The following is a 23051-nucleotide window of genomic DNA, read 5'->3' on the forward strand; positions in this document are numbered from 1 at the left end:
TCGGCAGGTGGTTCTGGCATGTCTGGCAGGTGGTTCCAGCGAGTTGAGCAGCTGGTTCCAGCCTGTCCGTCAGGTTAGGGTTAGGGATAGGGTTAGGGTTACGGTTAGGGTTAGGGTTTAGGGTTTGGGGTTAGGGGTTAGGGTTAGGGGTAGGGTTAGGGTTAGGGTTACGGTTGGGTTAGGGTTTAGGGTTAGGCTTAGGGTTAGGGGTTAGGGTTAGGGTTAGGGTTTGGGGATAGGGTTAGGGTTAGGGTTAGGGTTAGGGCCCGGCAGGTGGTTCCGCTGAGCCGAGCAGGTGGCTCCGGCGCGCCCGGCAGGTGCTTCCGCTGGGCCCGGCAGGTGGTTCCGGCGAGGCGAGCAGGTGGCTCCGGCGCGCTCGGCAGGTGCTTCCGCTGCGCCCGGCAGGTGGTTCCAGCGAGGCGAGCAGGTTGTTCCTGCGTGCTCGGCAGGTGGTTCAGTTGGGTCTGGCAGGTGGTTTCGGTCTGTTCGGGGTGTGGTTCCAGCATCTCAGGCACATGGTTCTGGCAAGTCTGGGAGGTGGTTCCGGCTGGCCCAACAGGTGTTTCTGGAGTCTCCGCCAAGTGGTTCTGGCGTAGCTGGCAGGTGATGTTGGCGTGACTGGCAGGTGGTTCCAGCCAGCCCGGCAGGTGTTTCCGGAGTGTTCACCAACTGGCTGTGGCGTAGCCGGCAGGTGATTTTGGCGTGTCCGACAGGTGGTTCTGGCGAGTCGAGCAGGTGCTTCCGGCATGCTCGGCAGGTGCTTCCGGTGTCATTGGCATGTGGTTCTGGCAGGTCTGAGAGGTGGTTCCGGCATGCCTGACAGGTGATTCCGGAGTGTTCGCCAAGCGGTTCTGGCATAGGCGGCAGGTGATTTTGCCATGTCCAGAATGTGGTTCCAGCGAGTCGAACATGTGGTTCCGGCGTGTCCGGCAGGTGTTTCCGGTCTGTCCAGCAGGTGGTTCTGGGGTGTCCGGCATGAGGTTCTGGCACGTCTGAGAGGTGGTTCCGGCCGGCCCGACGTGCGTTTCCGGAGTGTCCGCCACGTGGTTCAGGCACGTCTGAGAGGTGGTTCCAGCATGCCCGGCAGGTTTTCCCGGAGAGTCCTCCAAGTGGTTCTGGCGTAGCCCGCAGGTGATTTTGGTGTGTCCGGCAGGTTGTTCCGTTCTGTCCGATAGGTTGTTCCGGCATGTCCAGCACGTGCTTCTGGCAATTCTGAGAGGTGGTTCTGGCATGCCGGGCAGGTTATTCCGGAGTGTCCGGTAAGTGGTTCTGGTGTAGCCGGCAGTTCATTTTGGCGTGTCTGGCACATGGGTCCTGCGAGTCGAGCAGGTGGTTCCGGCGTGCTCGGCAGGTGGTCCAGGCATGTCCGGCAGGTGGTTCCAGTCTGTCCAGGACGTGGTTCCAGCGTGTCCGGCACGTGGTTCTCTTACGTCTGAGAGGTGGTTCCTGCATGCCTGGCAGGTTATTGCGGATTGTCTGCCAGGTGGTTCTCTCATAGCCAGCTGTTGATTTTGGCCTGTCAGGCAGGTGGTTCTGGTGAGTCCAGCAGGTGGCTCCGGCGTGCTCGGCAGGTGGTTCTGGCATGTCTGGCAGGTGGTTCCGGCGAGTTGAGCAGCTGGTTCCAGCCTGTCCGTCAGGTTAGGGTTAGGGATAGGGTTAGGGTTACGGTTAGGGTTAGGGTTTAGGGTTTGGGGTTAGGGGTTAGGGTTAGGGGTAGGGTTAGGGTTAGGGTTACGGTTGGGTTAGGGTTTAGGGTTAGGCTTAGGGTTAGGGGTTAGGGTTAGGGTTAGGGTTTGGGGATAGGGTAAGGGTTAGGGTTAGGGTTAGGGCCCGGCACGTGGTTCCGCCGAGCCGAGCAGGTGGCTCCGGCGCGCTCGGCAGGTGCTTCCGCTGGGCCCGGCAGGTGGTTCCGGCGAGGCGAGCAGGTGGCTCCGGCGTGCTTGGCACGTGCTTCCGCTGGGCCCGGCAGGTGGTTCCGGCGAGGCGAGCAGGTGGCTCCGGCGCGCTCGGCAGGTGCTTCCGCTGCGCCCGGCAGGTGGTTCCGGCGAGGCGAGCAGGTTGTTCCTGCGTGCTCGGCAGGTGGTTCAGTTGGGTCTGGCAGGTGGTTTCGGTCTGTTCGGGGTGCGGTTCCAGCATCTCAGGCACATGGTTCTGGCACGTCTGAGAGGTGGTTCCGGCTGGCCCAACAGGTGTTTCTGGAGTCTCCGCCAAGTGGTTCTGGCGTAGCTGGCAGGTGATGTTGGCGTGACTGGCAGGTGGTTCCAGCCAGCCCGGCAGGTGTTTCCGGAGTGTTCACCAACTGGCTGTGGCGTAGCCGGCAGGTGATTTTGGCGTGTCCGACAGGTGGTTCTGGCGAGTCGAGCAGGTGCTTCCGGCATGCTCGGCAGGTGCTTCCGGTGTCATTGGCATGTGGTTCTGGCAGGTCTGAGAGGTGGTTCCGGCATGCCTGACAGGTGATTCCGGAGTGTTCGCCAAGCGGTTCTGGCATAGGCGGCAGGTGATTTTGCCATGTCCAGAATGTGGTTCCAGCGAGTCGAACATGTGGTTCCGGCGTGTCCGGCAGGTGTTTCCGGTCTGTCCAGCAGGTGGTTCTGGGGTGTCCGGCATGAGGTTCTGGCACGTCTGAGAGGTGGTTCCGGCCGGCCCGACATGCGTTTCCGGAGTGTCCGCCACGTGGTTCAGGCACGTCTGAGAGGTGGTTCCAGCATGCCCGGCAGGTTTTCCCGGAGAGTCCTCCAAGTGGTTCTGGCGTAGCCCGCAGGTGATTTTGGTGTGTCCGGCAGGTTGTTCCGTTCTGTCCGATAGGTTGTTCCGGCATGTCCAGCACGTGCTTCTGGCACTTCTGAGAGGTGGTTCTGGCATGCCGGGCAGGTTATTCCGGAGTGTCCGGTAAGTGGTTCTGGTGTAGCCGGCAGTTCATTTTGGCGTGTCTGGCACATGGGTCCTGCGAGTCGAGCAGGTGGTTCCGGCGTGCTCGGCAGGTGGTCCAGGCATGTCCGGCAGGTGGTTCCAGTCTGTCCAGGACGTATTTCCAGCGTGTCCGGCACGTGGTTCTCTTACGTCTGAGAGGTGGTTCCTGCATGCCTGGCAGGTTATTGCGGATTGTCTGCCAGGTGGTTCTCTCATAGCCAGCTGTTGATTTTGGCCTGTCAGGCAGGTGGTTCTGGTGAGTCCAGCAGGTGGCTCCGGCGTGCTCGGCAGGTGGTTCTGGCATGTCTGGCAGGTGGTTCCGGCGAGTTGAGCAGCTGGTTCCAGCCTGTCCGTCAGGTTAGGGTTAGGGATAGGGTTAGGGTTACGGTTAGGGTTAGGGTTTAGGGTTTGGGGTTAGGGGTTAGGGTTAGGGGTAGGGTTAGGGTTAGGGTTACGGTTGGGTTAGGGTTTAGGGTTAGGCTTAGGGTTAGGGGTTAGGGTTAGGGTTAGGGTTTGGGGATAGGGTTAGGGTTAGTGTTAGGGTTAGGGCCCGGCAGGTGGTTCCGCCGAGCCGAGCAGGTGGCTCCGGCGCGCCCGGCAGGTGCTTCCGCTGGGCCCGGCAGGTGGTTCCGGCGAGGCGAGCAGGTGGCTCCGGCGCGCTCGGCAGGTGCTTCCGCTGCGCCCGGCAGGTGGTGCCAGCGAGGCGAGCAGGTTGTTCCTGCGTGCTAGGCAGGTGGTTCAGTTGGGTCTGGCAGGTGGTTTCGGTCTGTTCGGGGTGTGGTTCCAGCATCTCAGGCACATGGTTCTGGCACGTCTGGGAGGTGGTTCCGGCTGGCCCAACAGGTGTTTCTGGAGTCTCCGCCAAGTGGTTCTGGCGTAGCTGGCAGGTGATGTTGGCGTGACTGGCAGGTGGTTCCAGCCAGCCCGGCAGGTGTTTCCGGAGTGTTCACCAACTGGCTGTGGCGTAGCCGGCAGGTGATTTTGGCGTGTCCGACAGGTGGTTCTGGCGAGTCGAGCAGGTGCTTCCGGCATGCTCGGCAGGTGCTTCCGGTGTCATTGGCATGTGGTTCTGGCAGGTCTGAGAGGTGGTTCCGGCATGCCTGACAGGTGATTCCGGAGTGTTCGCCAAGCGGTTCTGGCATAGGCGGCAGGTGATTTTGCCATGTCCAGAATGTGGTTCCAGCGAGTCGAACATGTGGTTCCGGCGTGTCCGGCAGGTGTTTCCGGTCTGTCCAGCAGGTGGTTCTGGGGTGTCCGGCATGAGGTTCTGGCACGTCTGAGAGGTGGTTCCGGCCGGCCCGACATGCGTTTCCGGAGTGTCCGCCACGTGGTTCAGGCACGTCTGAGAGGTGGTTCCAGCATGCCCGGCAGGTTTTCCCGGAGAGTCCTCCAAGTGGTTCTGGCGTAGCCCGCAGGTGATTTTGGTGTGTCCGGCAGGTTGTTCCGTTCTGTCCGATAGGTTGTTCCGGCATGTCCAGCACGTGCTTCTGGCACTTCTGAGAGGTGGTTCTGGCATGCCGGGCAGGTTATTCCGGAGTGTCCGGTAAGTGGTTCTGGTGTAGCCGGCAGTTCATTTTGGCGTGTCTGGCACATGGGTCCTGCGAGTCGAGCAGGTGGTTCCGGCGTGCTTGGCAGGTGGTCCAGGCATGTCCGGCAGGTGGTTCCAGTCTGTCCAGGACGTGGTTCCAGCGTGTCCGGCACGTGGTTCTCTTACGTCTGAGAGGTGGTTCCTGCATGCCTGGCAGGTTATTGCGGATTGTCTGCCAGGTGGTTCTCTCATAGCCAGCTGTTGATTTTGGCCTGTCAGGCAGGTGGTTCTGGTGAGACCAGCAGGTGGCTCCGGCGTGCTCGGCAGGTGGTTCTGGCATGTCTGGCAGGTGGTTCCGGCGAGTTGAGCAGCTGGTTCCAGCCTGTCCGTCAGGTTAGGGTTAGGGATAGGGTTAGGGTTACGGTTAGGGTTAGGGTTTAGGGTTTGGGGTTAGGGGTTAGGGTTAGGGGTAGGGTTAGGGTTAGGGTTACGGTTGGGTTAGGGTTTAGGGTTAGGCTTAGGGTTAGGGGTTAGGGTTAGGGTTAGGGTTTGGGGATAGGGTTAGGGTTAGGGTTAGGGTTAGGGCTCGGCAGGTGGTTCCGCCGAGCCGAGCAGGTGGCTCCGGCGCGCCCGGCAGGTGCTTCCGCTGCGCCCGGCAGGTGGTTCCGGCGAGGAGAGCAGGTGGCTCCGGCGCGCCGGGCAGGTGGTTCCGGCGAGGCGAGCAGGTGGCTCCCGTGCGCTCGGCAGGTGCTTCCGCTGGGCCCGGCTGGTGTTTCCGGCGAGGCGAGCAGGTGGCTCCGGCGCGCTCGGCAGGTGCTTCCGCTGCGCCCGGCAGGTGGTTCCGGCGATGCGAGCAGGTTGTTCCTGCGTGCTCGGCAGGTGGTTCAGTTGGGTCTGGCAGGTGGTTTCGGTCTGTTCGGGGTGCGGTTCCAGCATCTCAGGCACATGGTTCTGGCACGTCTGAGAGGTGGTTCCGGCTGGCCCAACAGGTGTTTCTGGAGTCTCCGCCAAGTGGTTCTGGCGTAGCTGGCAGGTGATGTTGGCGTGACTGGCAGGTGGTTCCAGCCAGCCCGGCAGGTGTTTCCGGAGTGTTCACCAACTGGCTGTGGCGTAGCCGGCAGGTGATTTTGGCGTGTCCGACAGGTGGTTCTGGCGAGTCGAGCAGGTGCTTCCGGCATGCTCGGCAGGTGCTTCCGGTGTCATTGGCATGTGGTTCTGGCAGGTCTGAGAGGTGGTTCCGGCATGCCTGACAGGTGATTCCGGAGTGTTCGCCAAGCGGTTCTGGCATAGGCGGCAGGTGATTTTGCCATGTCCAGAATGTGGTTCCAGCGAGTCGAACATGTGGTTCCGGCGTGTCCGGCAGGTGTTTCCGGTCTGTCCAGCAGGTGGTTCTGGGGTGTCCGGCATGAGGTTCTGGCACGTCTGAGAGGTGGTTCCGGCCGGCCCGACATGCGTTTCCGGAGTGTCCACCACGTGGTTCAGGCACGTCTGAGAGGTGGTTCCAGCATGCCCGGCAGGTTTTCCCGGAGAGTCCTCCAAGTGGTTCTGGCGTAGCCCGCAGGTGATTTTGGTGTGTCCGGCAGGTTGTTCCGTTCTGTCCGATAGGTTGTTCCGGCATGTCCAGCACGTGCTTCTGGCACTTCTGAGAGGTGGTTCTGGCATGCCGGGCAGGTTATTCCGGAGTGTCCGGTAAGTGGTTCTGGTGTAGCCGGCAGTTCATTTTGGCGTGTCTGGCACATGGGTCCTGCGAGTCGAGCAGGTGGTTGCGGCGTGCTCGGCAGGTGGTCCAGGCATGTCCGGCAGGTGGTTCCAGTCTGTCCAGGACGTGGTTCCAGCGTGTCCGGCACGTGGTTCTCTTACGTCTGAGAGGTGGTTCCTGCATGCCTGGCAGGTTATTGCGGATTGTCTGCCAGGTGGTTCTCTCATAGCCAGCTGTTGATTTTGGCCTGTCAGGCAGGTGGTTCTGGTGAGTCCAGCAGGTGGCTCCGGCGTGCTCGGCAGGTGGTTCTGGCATGTCTGGCAGGTGGTTCCGGCGAGTTGAGCAGCTGGTTCCAGCCTGTCCGTCAGGTTAGGGTTAGGGATAGGGTTAGGGTTACGGTTAGGGTTAGGGTTTAGGGTTTGGGGTTAGGGGTTAGGGTTAGGGGTAGGGTTAGGGTTAGGGTTACGGTTGGGTTAGGGTTTAGGGTTAGGCTTAGGGTTAGGGGTTAGGGTTAGGGTTAGGGTTTGGGGATAGGGTTAGGGTTAGGGTTAGGGTTAGGGCCCGGCAGGTGGTTCCGGCGAGCCGAGCAGGTGGCTCCGGCGCGCCCGGCAGGTGCTTCTGCTGGGCCCGGCAGGTGGTTCCGGCGAGGCGAGCAGGTGTCTCCGGCGCGCTCGACAGGTGCTTCCGCTGCGCCCGGCAGGTGGTTCCGGCGAGGCGAGCAGGTTGTTCCTGCGTGCTCGGCAGGTGGTTCAGTTGGGTCTGGCAGGTGGTTTCGGTCTGTTCGGGGTGTGGTTCCAGCATCTCAGGCACATGGTTCTGGCACGTCTGAGAGGTGGTTCCGGCTGGCCCAACAGGTGTTTCTGGAGTCTCCGCCAAGTGGTTCTGGCGTAGCTGGCAGGTGATGTTGGCGTGACTGGCAGGTGGTTCCAGCCAGCCCGGCAGGTGTTTCCGGAGTGTTCACCAACTGGCTGTGGCGTAGCCGGCAGGTGATTTTGGCGTGTCCGACAGGTGGTTCTGGCGAGTCGAGCAGGTGCTTCCGGCATGCTCGGCAGGTGCTTCCGGTGTCATTGGCATGTGGTTCTGGCAGGTCTGAGAGGTGGTTCCGGCATGCCTGACAGGTGATTCCGGAGTGTTCGCCAAGCGGTTCTGGCATAGGCGGCAGGTGATTTTGCCATGTCCAGAATGTGGTTCCAGCGAGTCGAACATGTGGTTCCGGCGTGTCCGGCAGGTGTTTCCGGTCTGTCCAGCAGGTGGTTCTGGGGTGTCCGGCATGAGGTTCTGGCACGTCTGAGAGGTGGTTCCGGCCGGCCCGACATGCGTTTCCGGAGTGTCCGCCACGTGGTTCAGGCACGTCTGAGAGGTGGTTCCAGCATGCCTGGCAGGTTTTCCCGGAGAGTCCTCCAAGTGGTTCTGGCGTAGCCCGCAGGTGATTTTGGTGTGTCCGGCAGGTTGTTCCGTTCTGTCCGATAGGTTGTTCCGGCATGTCCAGCACGTGCTTCTGGCACTTCTGAGAGGTGGTTCTGGCATGCCGGGCAGGTTATTCCAGAGTGTCCGGTAAGTGGTTCTGGTGTAGCCGGCAGTTCATTTTGGCGTGTCTGGCACATGGGTCCTGCGAGTCGAGCAGGTGGTTCCGGCGTGCTCGGCAGGTGGTCCAGGCATGTCCGGCAGGTGGTTCCAGTCTGTCCAGGACGTGGTTCCAGCGTGTCCGGCACGTGGTTCTCTTACGTCTGAGAGGTGGTTCCTGCATGCCTGGCAGGTTATTGCGGATTGTCTGCCAGGTGGTTCTCTCATAGCCAGCTGTTGATTTTGGCCTGTCAGGCAGGTGGTTCTGGTGAGTCCAGCAGGTGGCTCCGGCGTGCTCGGCAGGTGGTTCTGGCATGTCTGGCAGGTGGTTCCGGCGAGTTGAGCAGCTGGTTCCAGCCTGTCCGTCAGGTTAGGGTTAGGGATAGGGTTAGGGTTACGGTTAGGGTTAGGGTTTAGGGTTTGGGGTTAGGGGTTAGGGTTAGGGGTAGGGTTAGGGTTAGGGTTACGGTTGGGTTAGGGTTTAGGGTTAGGCTTAGGGTTAGGGGTTAGGGTTAGGGTTAGGGTTTGGGGATAGGGTTAGGGTTAGGGTTAGGGTTAGGGCCCGGCAGGTGGTTCCGGCGAGCCGAGCAGGTGGCTCCGGCGCGCCCGGCAGGTGCTTCTGCTGGGCCCGGCAGGTGGTTCCGGCGAGGCGAGCAGGTGTCTCCGGGGCGCTCGGCAGGTGCTTCCGCTGCGCCCGGCAGGTGGTTCCGGCGAGGCGAGCAGGTTGTTCCTGCGTGCTCGGCAGGTGGTTCAGTTGGGTCTGGCAGGTGGTTTCGGTCTGTTCGGGGTGTGGTTCCAGCATCTCAGGCACATGGTTCTGGCACGTCTGAGAGGTGGTTCCGGCTGGCCCAACAGGTGTTTCTGGAGTCTCCGCCAAGTGGTTCTGGCGTAGCTGGCAGGTGATGTTGGCGTGACTGGCAGGTGGTTCCAGCCAGCCCGGCAGGTGTTTCCGGAGTGTTCACCAACTGGCTGTGGCGTAGCCGGCAGGTGATTTTGGCGTGTCCGACAGGTGGTTCTGGCGAGTCGAGCAGGTGCTTCCGGCATGCTCGGCAGGTGCTTCCGGTGTCATTGGCATGTGGTTCTGGCAGGTCTGAGAGGTGGTTCCGGCATGCCTGACAGGTGATTCCGGAGTGTTCGCCAAGCGGTTCTGGCATAGGCGGCAGGTGATTTTACCATGTCCAGAATGTGGTTCCAGCGAGTCGAACATGTGGTTCCGGCGTGTCCGGCAGGTGTTTCCGGTCTGTCCAGCAGGTGGTTCTGGGGTGTCCGGCATGAGGTTCTGGCACGTCTGAGAGGTGGTTCCGGCCGGCCCGACATGCGTTTCCGGAGTGTCCGCCACGTGGTTCAGGCACGTCTGAGAGGTGGTTCCAGCATGCCCGGCAGGTTTTCCCGGAGAGTCCTCCAAGTGGTTCTGGCGTAGCCCGCAGGTGATTTTGGTGTGTCCGGCAGGTTGTTCCGTTCTGTCCGATAGGTTGTTCCGGCATGTCCAGCACGTGCTTCTGGCACTTCTGAGAGGTGGTTCTGGCATGCCGGGCAGGTTATTCCGGAGTGTCCGGTAAGTGGTTCTGGTGTAGCCGGCAGTTCATTTTGGCGTGTCTGGCACATGGGTCCTGCGAGTCGAGCAGGTGGTTCCGGCGTGCTCGGCAGGTGGTCCAGGCATGTCCGGCAGGTGGTTCCAGTCTGTCCAGGACGTGGTTCCAGCGTGTCCGGCACGTGGTTCTCTTACGTCTGAGAGGTGGTTCCTGCATGCCTGGCAGGTTATTGCGGATTGTCTGCCAGGTGGTTCTCTCATAGCCAGCTGTTGATTTTGGCCTGTCAGGCAGGTGGTTCTGGTGAGTCCAGCAGGTGGCTCCGGCGTGCTCGGCAGGTGGTTCTGGCATGTCTGGCAGGTGGTTCCGGCGAGTTGAGCAGCTGGTTCCAGCCTGTCCGTCAGGTTAGGGTTAGGGATAGGGTTAGGGTTACGGTTAGGGTTAGGGTTTAGGGTTTGGGGTTAGGGGTTAGGGTTAGGGGTAGGGTTAGGGTTAGGGTTACGGTTGGGTTAGGGTTTAGGGTTAGGCTTAGGGTTAGGGGTTAGGGTTAGGGTTAGGGTTTGGGGATAGGGTTAGGGTTAGGGTTAGGGTTAGGGCCCGGCAGGTGGTTCCGGCGAGCCGAGCAGGTGGCTCCGGCGCGCCCGGCAGGTGCTTCTGCTGGGCCCGGCAGGTGGTTCCGGCGAGGCGAGCAGGTTGTTCCTGCGTGCTCGGCAGGTGGTTCAGTTGGGTCTGGCAGGTGGTTTCGGTCTGTTCGGGGTGTGGTTCCAGCATCTCAGGCACATGGTTCTGGCACGTCTGAGAGGTGGTTCCGGCTGGCCCAACAGGTGTTTCTGGAGTCTCCGCCAAGTGGTTCTGGCGTAGCTGGCAGGTGATGTTGGCGTGACTGGCAGGTGGTTCCAGCCAGCCCGGCAGGTGTTTCCGGAGTGTTCACCAACTGGCTGTGGCGTAGCCGGCAGGTGATTTTGGCGTGTCCGACAGGTGGTTCTGGCGAGTCGAGCAGGTGCTTCCGGCATGCTCGGCAGGTGCTTCCGGTGTCATTGGCATGTGGTTCTGGCAGGTCTGAGAGGTGGTTCCGGCATGCCTGACAGGTGATTCCGGAGTGTTCGCCAAGCGGTTCTGGCATAGGCGGCAGGTGATTTTGCCATGTCCAGAATGTGGTTCCAGCGAGTCGAACATGTGGTTCCGGCGTGTCCGGCAGGTGTTTCCGGTCTGTCCAGCAGGTGGTTCTGGGGTGTCCGGCATGAGGTTCTGGCACGTCTGAGAGGTGGTTCCGGCCGGCCCGACATGCGTTTCCGGAGTGTCCGCCACGTGGTACAGGCACGTCTGAGAGGTGGTTCCAGCATGCCCGGCAGGTTTTCCCGGAGAGTCCTCCAAGTGGTTCTGGCGTAGCCCGCAGGTGATTTTGGTGTGTCCGGCAGGTTGTTCCGTTCTGTCCGATAGGTTGTTCCGGCATGTCCAGCACGTGCTTCTGGCACTTCTGAGAGGTGGTTCTGGCATGCCGGGCAGGTTATTCCGGAGTGTCCGGTAAGTGGTTCTGGTGTAGCCGGCAGTTCATTTTGGCGTGTCTGGCACATGGGTCCTGCGAGTCGAGCAGGTGGTTCCGGCGTGCTCGGCAGGTGGTCCAGGCATGTCCGGCAGGTGGTTCCAGTCTGTCCAGGACGTGGTTCCAGCGTGTCCGGCACGTGGTTCTCTTACGTCTGAGAGGTGGTTCCTGCATGCCTGGCAGGTTATTGCGGATTGTCTGCCAGGTGGTTCTCTCATAGCCAGCTGTTGATTTTGGCCTCTCAGGCAGGTGGTTCTGGTGAGTCCAGCAGGTGGCTCCGGCGTGCTCGGCAGGTGGTTCTGGCATGTCTGGCAGGTGGTTCCGGCGAGTTGAGCAGCTGGTTCCAGCCTGTCCGTCAGGTTAGGGTTAGGGATAGGGTTAGGGTTACGGTTAGGGTTAGGGTTTAGGGTTTGGGGTTAGGGGTTAGGGTTAGGGGTAGGGTTAGGGTTAGGGTTACGGTTGGGTTAGGGTTTAGGGTTAGGCTTAGGGTTAGGGGTTAGGGTTAGGGTTAGGGTTTGGGGATAGGGTTAGGGTTAGGGTTAGGGTTAGGGCCCGGCAGGTGGTTCCGGCGAGCCGAGCAGGTGGCTCCGGCGCGCCCGGCAGGTGCTTCCGCTGCGCCCGGCAGGTGGTTCCGGCGAGGCGAGCAGGTGGCTCCGGCGCGCTCGGCAGGTGCTTCCGCTGCGCCCGGCAGGTGGTTCCGGCGAGGCGAGCAGGTTGTTCCTGCGTGCTCGGCAGGTGGTTCAGTTGGGTCTGGCAGGTGGTTTCGGTCTGTTCGGGGTGTGGTTCCAGCATCTCAGGCACATGGTTCTGGCACGTCTGAGAGGTGGTTCCGGCTGGCCCAACAGGTGTTTCTGGAGTCTCCGCCAAGTGGTTCTGGCGTAGCTGGCAGGTGATGTTGGCGTGACTGGCAGGTGGTTCCAGCCAGCCCGGCAGGTGTTTCCGGAGTGTTCACCAACTGGCTGTGGCGTAGCCGGCAGGTGATTTTGGCGTGTCCGACAGGTGGTTCTGGCGAGTCGAGCAGGTGCTTCCGGCATGCTCGGCAGGTGCTTCCGGTGTCATTGGCATGTGGTTCTGGCAGGTCTGAGAGGTGGTTCCGGCATGCCTGACAGGTGATTCCGGAGTGTTCGCCAAGCGGTTCTGGCATAGGCGGCAGGTGATTTTGCCATGTCCAGAATGTGGTTCCAGCGAGTCGAACATGTGGTTCCGGCGTGTCCGGCAGGTGTTTCCGGTCTGTCCAGCAGGTGGTTCTGGGGTGTCCGGCATGAGGTTCTGGCACGTCTGAGAGGTGGTTCCGGCCGGCCCGACATGCGTTTCCGGAGTGTCCGCCACGTGGTTCAGGCACGTCTGAGAGGTGGTTCCAGCATGCCCGGCAGGTTTTCCCGGAGAGTCCTCCAAGTGGTTCTGGCGTAGCCCGCAGGTGATTTTGGTGTGTCCGGCAGGTTGTTCCGTTCTGTCCGATAGGTTGTTCCGGCATGTCCAGCACGTGCTTCTGGCACTTCTGAGAGGTGGTTCTGGCATGCCGGGCAGGTTATTCCGGAGTGTCCGGTAAGTGGTTCTGGTGTAGCCGGCAGTTCATTTTGGCGTGTCTGGCACATGGGTCCTGCGAGTCGAGCAGGTGGTTCCGGCGTGCTCGGCAGGTGGTCCAGGCATGTCCGGCAGGTGGTTCCAGTCTGTCCAGGACGTGGTTCCAGCGTGTCCGGCACGTGGTTCTCTTACGTCTGAGAGGTGGTTCCTGCATGCCTGGCAGGTTATTGCGGATTGTCTGCCAGGTGGTTCTCTCATAGCCAGCTGTTGATTTTGGCCTGTCAGGCAGGTGGTTCTGGTGAGTCCAGCAGGTGGCTCCGGCGTGCTCGGCAGGTGGTTCTGGCATGTCTGGCAGGTGGTTCCGGCGAGTTGAGCAGCTGGTTCCAGCCTGTCCGTCAGGTTAGGGTTAGGGATAGGGTTAGGGTTACGGTTAGGGTTAGGGTTTAGGGTTTGGGGTTAGGGGTTAGGGTTAGGGGTAGGGTTAGGGTTAGGGTTACGGTTGGGTTAGGGTTTAGGGTTAGGCTTAGGGTTAGGGGTTAGGGTTAGGGTTAGGGTTTGGGGATAGGGTTAGGGTTAGGGTTAGGGTTAGGGCCCGGCAGGTGGTTCCGGCGAGCCGAGCAGGTGGCTCCGGCGCGCCTGGCAGGTGCTTCTGCTGGGCCCGGCAGGTGGTTCCGGCGAGGCGAGCAGGTGTCTCCGGCGCGCTCGGCAGGTGCTTCCGCTGCGCCCGGCAGGTGGTTCCGGCGAGGCGAGCAGGTTGTTCCTGCGTGCTCGGCAGGTGGTTCAGTTGGGTCTGGCAGGTGGTTTCGGTCTGTTCGGGGTGTGGTTCCAGCATCTCAGGCACATGGTTCTGGCACGTCTGAGAGGTGGTTCCGGCTGGCCCAACAGGTGTTTCTGGAGTCTCCGCCAAGTGGTTCTGGCGTAGCTGGCAGGTGATGTTGGCGTGACTGGCAGGTGGTTCCAGCCAGCCCGGCAGGTGTTTCCGGAGTGTTCACCAACTGGCTGTGGCGTAGCCGGCAGGTGATTTTGGCGTGTCCGACAGGTGGTTCTGGCGAGTCGAGCAGGTGCTTCCGGCATGCTCGGCAGGTGCTTCCGGTGTCATTGGCATGTGGTTCTGGCAGGTCTGAGAGGTGGTTCCGGCATGCCTGACAGGTGATTCCGGAGTGTTCGCCAAGCGGTTCTGGCATAGGCGGCAGGTGATTTTGCCATGTCCAGAATGTGGTTCCAGCGAGTCGAACATGTGGTTCCGGCGTGTCCGGCAGGTGTTTCCGGTCTGTCCAGCAGGTGGTTCTGGGGTGTCCGGCATGAGGTTCTGGCACGTCTGAGAGGTGGTTCCGGCCGGCCCGACATGCGTTTCCGGAGTGTCCGCCACGTGGTTCAGGCACGTCTGAGAGGTGGTTCCAGCATGCCCGGCAGGTTTTCCCGGAGAGTCCTCCAAGTGGTTCTGGCGTAGCCCGCAGGTGATTTTGGTGTGTCCGGCAGGTTGTTCCGTTCTGTCCGATAGGTTGTTCCGGCATGTCCAGCACGTGCTTCTGGCACTTCTGAGAGGTGGTTCTGGCATGCCGGGCAGGTTATTCCGGAGTGTCCGGTAAGTGGTTCTGGTGTAGCCGGCAGTTCATTTTGGCGTGTCTGGCACATGGGTCCTGCGAGTCGAGCAGGTGGTTCCGGCGTGCTCGGCAGGTGGTCCAGGCATGTCCGGCAGGTGGTTCCAGTCTGTCCAGGACGTGGTTCCAGCGTGTCCGGCACGTGGTTCTCTTACGTCTGAGAGGTGGTTCCTGCATGCCTGGCAGGTTATTGCGGATTGTCTGCCAGGTGGTTCTCTCATAGCCAGCTGTTGATTTTGGCCTGTCAGGCAGGTGGTTCTGGTGAGTCCAGCAGGTGGCTCCGGCGTGCTCGGCAGGTGGTTCTGGCATGTCTGGCAGGTGGTTCCGGCGAGTTGAGCAGCTGGTTCCAGCCTGTCCGTCAGGTTAGGGTTAGGGATAGGGTTAGGGTTACGGTTAGGGTTAGGGTTTAGGGTTTGGGGTTAGGGGTTAGGGTTAGGGGTAGGGTTAGGGTTAGGGTTACGGTTGGGTTAGGGTTTAGGGTTAGGCTTAGGGTTAGGGGTTAGGGTTAGGGTTAGGGTTTGGGGATAGGGTTAGGGTTAGGGTTAGGGTTAGGGCCCGGCAGGTGGTTCCGGCGAGCCGAGCAGGTGGCTCCGGCGCGCCCGGCAGGTGCTTCTGCTGGGCCCGGCAGGTGGTTCCGGCGAGGCGAGCAGGTGTCTCCGGCGCGCTCGGCAGGTGCTTCCGCTGGGCCCGGCAGGTGGTTCCGGCGAGGCGAGCAGGTTGTTCCTGCGTGCTCGGCAGGTGGTTCAGTTGGGTCTGGCAGGTGGTTTCGGTCTGTTCGGGGTGTGGTTCCAGCATCTCAGGCACATGGTTCTGGCACGTCTGAGAGGTGGTTCCGGCTGGCCCAACAGGTGTTTCTGGAGTCTCCGCCAAGTGGTTCTGGCGTAGCTGGCAGGTGATGTTGGCGTGACTGGCAGGTGGTTCCAGCCAGCCCGGCAGGTGTTTCCGGAGTGTTCACCAACTGGCTGTGGCGTAGCCGGCAGGTGATTTTGGCGTGTCCGACAGGTGGTTCTGGCGAGTCGAGCAGGTGCTTCCGGCATGCTCGGCAGGTGCTTCCGGTGTCATTGGCATGTGGTTCTGGCAGGTCTGAGAGGTGGTTCCGGCATGCCTGACAGGTGATTCCGGAGTGTTCGCCAAGCGGTTCTGGCATAGGCGGCAGGTGATTTTGCCATGTCCAGAATGTGGTTCCAGCGAGTCGAACATGTGGTTCCGGCGTGTCCGGCAGGTGTTTCCGGTCTGTCCAGCAGGTGGTTCTGGGGTGTCCGGCATGAGGTTCTGGCACGTCTGAGAGGTGGTTCCGGCCGGCCCGACATGCGTTTCCGGAGTGTCCGCCACGTGGTTCAGGCACGTCTGAGAGGTGGTTCCAGCATGCCCGGCAGGTTTTCCCGGAGAGTCCTCCAAGTGGTTCTGGCGTAGCCCGCAGGTGATTTTGGTGTGTCCGGCAGGTTGTTCCGTTCTGTCCGATAGGTTGTTCCGGCATGTCCAGCACGTGCTTCTGGCACTTCTGAGAGGTGGTTCTGGCATGCCGGGCAGGTTATTCCGGAGTGTCCGGTAAGTGGTTCTGGTGTAGCCGGCAGTTCATTTTGGCGTGTCTGGCACATGGGTCCTGCGAGTCGAGCAGGTGGTTCCGGCGTGCTCGGCAGGTGGTCCAGGCATGTCCGGCAGGTGGTTCCAGTCTGTCCAGGACGTGGTTCCAGCGTGTCCGGCACGTGGTTCTCTTACGTCTGAGAGGTGGTTCCTGCATGCCTGGCAGGTTATTGCGGATTGTCTGCCAGGTGGTTCTCTCATAGCCAGCTGTTGATTTTGGCCTGTCAGGCAGGTGGTTCTGGTGAGTCCAGCAGGTGGCTCCGGCGTGCTCGGCAGGTGGTTCTGGCATGTCTGGCAGGTGGTTCCGGCGAGTTGAGCAGCTGGTTCCAGCCTGTCCGTCAGGTTAGGGTTAGGGATAGGGTTAGGGTTACGGTTAGGGTTAGGGTTTAGGGTTTGGGGTTAGGGGTTAGGGTTAGGGGTAGGGTTAGGGTTAGGGTTACGGTTGGGTTAGGGTTTAGGGTTAGGCTTAGGGTTAGGGGTTAGGGTTAGGGTTAGGGTTTGGGGATAGGGTTAGGGTTAGGGTTAGGGTTAGGGCCCGGCGCGTGGTTCCGGCGAGGCGAGCAGGTGGCTCCGGCGCGCTCGGCAGGTGCTTCCGCTGGGCCCGGCAGGTGGTTCCGGCGAGGCGAGCAGGTGGCTCCGGCGTGCTTGGCACGTGCTTCCGCTGGGCCCGGCAGGTGGTTCCGGCGAGGCGAGCAGGTGGCTCCGGCGCGCTCGGCAGGTGCTTCCGCTGCACCCGGCAGGTGGTTCCGGCGAGGCGAGCAGGTGGCTCCGGCGCGCGCGGCAGGTGCTTCCGCTGGGCCTGGCAGGTGGTTCCGGCGAGGCGAGCAGGTGGCTCCGGCGCGCCGGGCAGTTGGTTCCGGCGAGGCGAGCATGTGGCTCCGGCGCGCTCGGCAGGTGCTTCCGCTGCGCACGGCAGGTGGTTCCGGCGAGGCGAGCAGGTTGTTCCTGCGTGCTCGGCAGGTGGTTCAGTTGGGTCTGGCAGGTGGTTTCGGTCTGTTCGGGGTGTGGTTCCAGCATCTCAGGCACATGGTTCTGGCACGTCTGAGAGGTGGTTCCGGCTGGCCCAACAGGTGTTTCTGGAGTCTCCGCCAAGTGGTTCTGGCGTAGCTGGCAGGTGATGTTGGCGTGACTGGCAGGTGGTTCCAGCCAGCCCGGCAGGTGTTTCCGGAGTGTTCACCAACTGGCTGTGGCGTAGCCGGCAGGTGATTTTGGCGTGTCCGACAGGTGGTTCTGGCGAGTCGAGCAGGTGCTTCCGGCATGCTCGGCAGGTGCTTCCGGTGTCATTGGCATGTGGTTCTGGCAGGTCTGAGAGGTGGTTCCGGCATGCCTGACAGGTGATTCCGGAGTGTTCGCCAAGCGGTTCTGGCATAGGCGGCAGGTGATTTTGCCATGTCCAGAATGTGGTTCCAGCGAGTCGAACATGTGGTTCCGGCGTGTCCGGCAGGTGTTTCCGGTCTGTCCAGCAGGTGGTTCTGGGGTGTCCGGCATGAGGTTCTGGCACGTCTGAGAGGTGGTTCCGGCCGGCCCGACATGCGTTTCCGGAGTGTCCGCCACGTGGTTCAGGCACGTCTGAGAGGTGGTTCCAGCATGCCCGGCAGGTTTTCCCGGAGAGTCCTCCAAGTGGTTCTGGCGTAGCCCGCAGGTGATTTTGGTGTGTCCGGCAGGTTGTTCCGTTCTGTCCGATAGGTTGTTCCGGCATGTCCAGCACGTGCTTCTGGCACTTCTGAGAGGTGGTTCTGGCATGCCGGGCAGGTTATTCCGGAGTGTCCGGTAAGTGGTTCTGGTGTAGCCGGCAGTTCATTTTGGCGTGTCTGGCACATGGGTCCTGCGAGTCGAGCAGGTGGTTCCGGCGTGCTCGGCAGGTGGTCCAGGCATGTCCGGCAGGTGGTTCCAGTCTGTCCAGGACGTGGTTCCAGCGTGTCCGGCACGTGGTTCTCTTACGTCTGAGAGGTGGTTCCTGCATGCCTGGCAGGTTATTGCGGATTGTCTGCCAGGTGGTTCTCTCATAGCCAGCTGTTGATTTTGGCCTGTCAGGCAGGTGGTTCTGGTGAGTCCAGCAGGTGGCTCCGGCGTGCTCGGCAGGTGGTTCTGGCATGTCTGGCAGGTGGTTCCGGCGAGTTGAGCAGCTGGTTCCAGCCTGTCCGTCAGGTTAGGGTTAGGGATAGGGTTAGGGTTACGGTTAGGGTTAGGGTTTAGGGTTTGGGGTTAGGGGTTAGGGTTAGGGGTAGGGTTAGGGTTAGGGTTACGGTTGGGTTAGGGTTTAGGGTTAGGCTTAGGGTTAGGGGTTAGGGTTAGGGTTAGGGTTTGGGGATAGGGTTAGGGTTAGGGTTAGGGTTAGGGCCCGGCAGGTGGTTCCGGCGAGCCGAGCAGGTGGCTCCGGCGAGCCCGGCAGGTGCTTCTGCTGGGCCCGGCAGGTGGTTCCGGCGAGGCGAGCAGGTGTCTCCGGCGCGCTCGGCAGGTGCTTCCGCTGCGCCCGGCAGGTGGTTCCGGCGAGGCGAGCAGGTTGTTCCTGCGTGCTCGGCAGGTGGTTCAGTTGGGTCTGGCAGGTGGTTTCGGTCTGTTTGGGGTGTGGTTCCAGCATCTCAGGCACATGGTTCTGGCACGTCTGAGAGGTGGTTCCGGCTGGCCCAACAGGTGTTTCTGGAGTCTCCGCCAAGTGGTTCTGGCGTAGCTGGCAGGTGATGTTGGCGTGACTGGCAGGTGGTTCCAGCCAGCCCGGCAGGTGTTTCCGGAGTGTTCACCAACTGGCTGTGGCGTAGCCGGCAGGTGATTTTGGCGTGTCCGACAGGTGGTTCTGGCGAGTCGAGCAGGTGCTTCCGGCATGCTCGGCAGGTGCTTCCGGTGTCATTGGCATGTGGTTCTGGCAGGTCTGAGAGGTGGTTCCGGCATGCCTGACAGGTGATTCCGGAGTGTTCGCCAAGCGGTTCTGGCATAGGCGGCAGGTGATTTTGCCATGTCCAGAATGTGGTTCCAGCGAGTCGAACATGTGGTTCCGGCGTGTCCGGCAGGTGTTTCCGGTCTGTCCAGCAGGTGGTTCTGGGGTGTCCGGCATGAGGTTCTGGCACGTCTGAGAGGTGGTTCCGGCCGGCCCGACATGCGTTTCCGGAGTGTCCGCCACGTGGTTCAGGCACGTCTGAGAGGTGGTTCCAGCATGCCCGGCAGGTTTTCCCGGAGAGTCCTCCAAGTGGTTCTGGCGTAGCCCGCAGGTGATTTTGGTGTGTCCGGCAGGTTGTTCCGTTCTGTCCGATAGGTTGTTCCGGCATGTCCAGCACGTGCTTCTGGCACTTCTGAGAGGTGGTTCTGGCATGCCGGGCAGGTTATTCCGGAGTGTCCGGTAAGTGGTTCTGGTGTAGCCGGCAGTTCATTTTGGCGTGTCTGGCACATGGGTCCTGCGAGTCGAGCAGGTGGTTCCGGCGTGCTCGGCAGGTGGTCCAGGCATGTCCGGCAGGTGGTTCCAGTCTGTCCAGGACGTGGTTCCAGCGTGTCCGGCACGTGGTTCTCTTACGTCTGAGAGGTGGTTCCTGCATGCCTGGCAGGTTATTGCGGATTGTCTGCCAGGTGGTTCTCTCATAGCCAGCTGTTGATTTTGGCCTGTCAGGCAGGTGGTTCTGGTGAGTCCAGCAGGTGGCTCCGGCGTGCTCGGCAGGTGGTTCTGGCATGTCTGGCAGGTGGTTCCGGCGAGTTGAGCAGCTGGTTCCAGCCTGTCCGTCAGGTTAGGGTTAGGGATAGGGTTAGGGTTACGGTTAGGGTTAGGGTTTAGGGTTTGGGGTTAGGGGTTAGGGTTAGGGGTAGGGTTAGGGTTAGGGTTACGGTTGGGTTAGGGTTTAGGGTTAGGCTTAGGGTTAGGGGTTAGGGTTAGGGTTAGGGTTTGGGGATAGGGTTAGGGTTAGGGTTAGGGTTAGGGCCCGGCAGGTGGTTCCGGCGAGCCGAACAGGTGGCTCCGGCGCGCCCGGCAGGTGCTTCTGCTGGGCCCGGCAGGTGGTTCCGGCGAGGCGAGCAGGTGTCTCCGGCGCGCTCGGCAGGTGCTTCCGCTGCGCCCGGCAGGTGGTTCCGGCGAGGCGAGCAGGTTGTTCCTGCGTGCTCGGCAGGTGGTTCAGTTGGGTCTGGCAGGTGGTTTCGGTCTGTTCGGGGTGTGGTTCCAGCATCTCAGGCACATGGTTCTGGCACGTCTGAGAGGTGGTTCCGGCTGGCCCAACAGGTGTTTCTGGAGTCTCCGCCAAGTGGTTCTGGCGTAGCTGGCAGGTGATGTTGGCGTGACTGGCAGGTGGTTCCAGCCAGCCCGGCAGGTGTTTCCGGAGTGTTCACCAACTGGCTGTGGCGTAGCCGGCAGGTGATTTTGGCGTGTCCGACAGGTGGTTCTGGCGAGTCGAGCAGGTGCTTCCGGCATGCTCGGCAGGTGCTTCCGGTGTCATTGGCATGTGGTTCTGGCAGGTCTGAGAGGTGGTTCCGGCATGCCTGACAGGTGATTCCGGAGTGTTCGCCAAGCGGTTCTGGCATAGGCGGCAGGTGATTTTGCCATGTCCAGAATGTGGTTCCAGCGAGTCGAACATGTGGTTCCGGCGTGTCCGGCAGGTGTTTCCGGTCTGTCCAGCAGGTGGTTCTGGGGTGTCCGGCATGAGGTTCTGGCACGTCTGAGAGGTGGTTCCGGCCGGCCCGACATGCGTTTCCGGAGTGTCCGCCACGTGGTTCAGGCACGTCTGAGAGGTGGTTCCAGCATGCCCGGCAGGTTTTCCCGGAGAGTCCTCCAAGTGGTTCTGGCGTAGCCCGCAGGTGATTTTGGTGTGTCCGGCAGGTTGTTCCGTTCTGTCCGATAGGTTGTTCCGGCATGTCCAGCACGTGCTTCTGGCACTTCTGAGAGGTGGTTCTGGCATGCCGGGCAGGTTATTCCGGAGTGTCCGGTAAGTGGTTCTGGTGTAGCCGGCAGTTCATTTTGGCGTGTCTGGCACATGGGTCCTGCGAGTCGAGCAGGTGGTTCCGGCGTGCTCGGCAGGTGGTCCAGGCATGTCCGGCAGGTGGTTCCAGTCTGTCCAGGACGTGGTTCCAGCGTGTCCGGCACGTGGTTCTCTTACGTCTGAGAGGTGGTTCCTGCATGCCTGGCAGGTTATTGCGGATTGTCTGCCAGGTGGTTCTCTCATAGCCAGCTGTTGATTTTGGCCTGTCAGGCAGGTGGTTCTGGTGAGTCCAGCAGGTGGCTCCGGCGTGCTCGGCAGGTGGTTCTGGCATGTCTGGCAGGTGGTTCCGGCGAGTTGAGCAGCTGGTTCCAGCCTGTCCGTCAGGTTAGGGTTAGGGATAGGGTTAGGGTTACGGTTAGGGTTAGGGTTTAGGGTTTGGGGTTAGGGGTTAGGGTTAGGGGTAGGGTTAGGGTTAGGGTTACGGTTGGGTTAGGGTTTAGGGTTAGGCTTAGGGTTAGGGGTTAGGGTTAGGGTTAGGGTTTGGGGATAGGGTTAGGGTTAGGGTTAGGGTTAGGGCCCGGCAGGTGGTTCCGGCGAGCCGAGCAGGTGGCTCCGGCGCGCCCGGCAGGTGCTTCTGCTGGGCCCGGCAGGTGGTTCCGGCGAGGCGAGCAGGTGTCTCCGGCGCGCTCGGCAGGTGCTTCCGCTGCGCCCGGCAGGTGGTTCCGGCGAGGCGAGCAGGTTGTTCCTGCGTGCTCGGCAGTTGGTTCAGTTGGGTCTGGCAGGTGGTTTCGGTCTGTTCGGGGTGTGGTTCCAGCATCTCAGGCACATGGTTCTGGCACGTCTGAGAGGTGGTTCCGGCTGGCCCAACAGGTGTTTCTGGAGTCTCCGCCAAGTGGTTCTGGCGTAGCTGGCAGGTGATGTTGGCGTGACTGGCAGGTGGTTCCAGCCAGCCCGGCAGGTGTTTCCGGAGTGTTCACCAACTGGCTGTGGCGTAGCCGGCAGGTGATTTTGGCGTGTCCGACAGGTGGTTCTGGCGAGTCGAGCAGGTGCTTCCGGCATGCTCGGCAGGTGCTTCCGGTGTCATTGGCATGTGGTTCTGGCAGGTCTGAGAGGTGGTTCCGGCATGCCTGACAGGTGATTCCGGAGTGTTCGCCAAGCGGTTCTGGCATAGGCGGCAGGTGATTTTGCCATGTCCAGAATGTGGTTCCAGCGAGTCGAACATGTGGTTCCGGCGTGTCCGGCAGGTGTTTCCGGTCTGTCCAGCAGGTGGTTCTGGGGTGTCCGGCATGAGGTTCTGGCACGTCTGAGAGGTGGTTCCGGCCGGCCCGACATGCGTTTCCGGAGTGTCCGCCACGTGGTTCAGGCACGTCTGAGAGGTGGTTCCAGCATGCCCGGCAGGTTTTCCCGGAGAGTCCTCCAAGTGGTTCTGGCGTAGCCCGCAGGTGATTTTGGTGTGTCCGGCAGGTTGTTCCGTTCTGTCCGATAGGTTGTTCCGGCATGTCCAGCACGTGCTTCTGGCACTTCTGAGAGGTGGTTCTGGCATGCCGGGCAGGTTATTCCGGAGTGTCCGGTAAGTGGTTCTGGTGTAGCCGGCAGTTCATTTTGGCGTGTCTGGCACATGGGTCCTGCGAGTCGAGCAGGTGGTTGCGGCGTGCTCGGCAGGTGGTCCAGGCATGTCCGGCAGGTGGTTCCAGTCTGTCCAGGACGTGGTTCCAGCGTGTCCGGCACGTGGTTCTCTTACGTCTGAGAGGTGGTTCCTGCATGCCTGGCAGGTTATTGCGGATTGTCTGCCAGGTGGTTCTCTCATAGCCAGCTGTTGATTTTGGCCTGTCAGGCAGGTGGTTCTGGTGAGTCCAGCAGGTGGCTCCGGCGTGCTCGGCAGGTGGTTCTGGCATGTCTGGCAGGTGGTTCCGGCGAGTTGAGCAGCTGGTTCCAGCCTGTCCGTCAGGTTAGGGTTAGGGATAGGGTTAGGGTTACGGTTAGGGTTAGGGTTTAGGGTTTGGGGTTAGGGGTTAGGGTTAGGGGTAGGGTTAGGGTTAGGGTTACGGTTGGGTTAGGGTTTAGGGTTAGGCTTAGGGTTAGGGGTTAGGGTTAGGGTTAGGGTTTGGGGATAGGGTTAGGGTTAGGGTTAGGGTTAGGGCCCGGCGCGTGGTTCCGGCGAGGCGAGCAGGTGGCTCCGGCGCGCTCGGCAGGTGCTTCCGCTGGGCCCGGCAGGTGGTTCCGGCGAGGCGAGCAGGTGGCTCCGGCGTGCTTGGCACGTGCTTCCGCTGGGCCCGGCAGGTGGTTCCGGCGAGGCGAGCAGGTGGCTCCGGCGCGCTCGGCACGTGCTTCCGCTGGGCCCGGCAGGTGGTTCCGGCGAGGCGAGCAGGTGGCTCCGGCGCGCGCGGCAGGTGCTTCCGCTGGGCCTGGCAGGTGGTTCCGGCGAGGCGAGCAGGTGGCTCCGGCGCGCCGGGCAGTTGGTTCCGGCGAGGCGAGCATGTGGCTCCGGCGCGCTCGGCAGGTGCTTCCGCTGCGCCCGGCAGGTGGTTCCGGCGAGGCGAGCAGGTTGTTCCTGCGTGCTCGGCAGGTGGTTCAGTTGGGTCTGGCAGGTGGTTTCGGTCTGTTCGGGGTGTGGTTCCAGCATCTCAGGCACATGGTTCTGGCACGTCTGAGAGGTGGTTCCGGCTGGCCCAACAGGT

The sequence above is a fragment of the Equus asinus genome, chromosome 18, assembly GCF_041296235.1.
Source record: "Equus asinus isolate D_3611 breed Donkey chromosome 18, EquAss-T2T_v2, whole genome shotgun sequence".
NCBI classification, from domain to species: domain Eukaryota; kingdom Metazoa; phylum Chordata; class Mammalia; order Perissodactyla; family Equidae; genus Equus; species Equus asinus.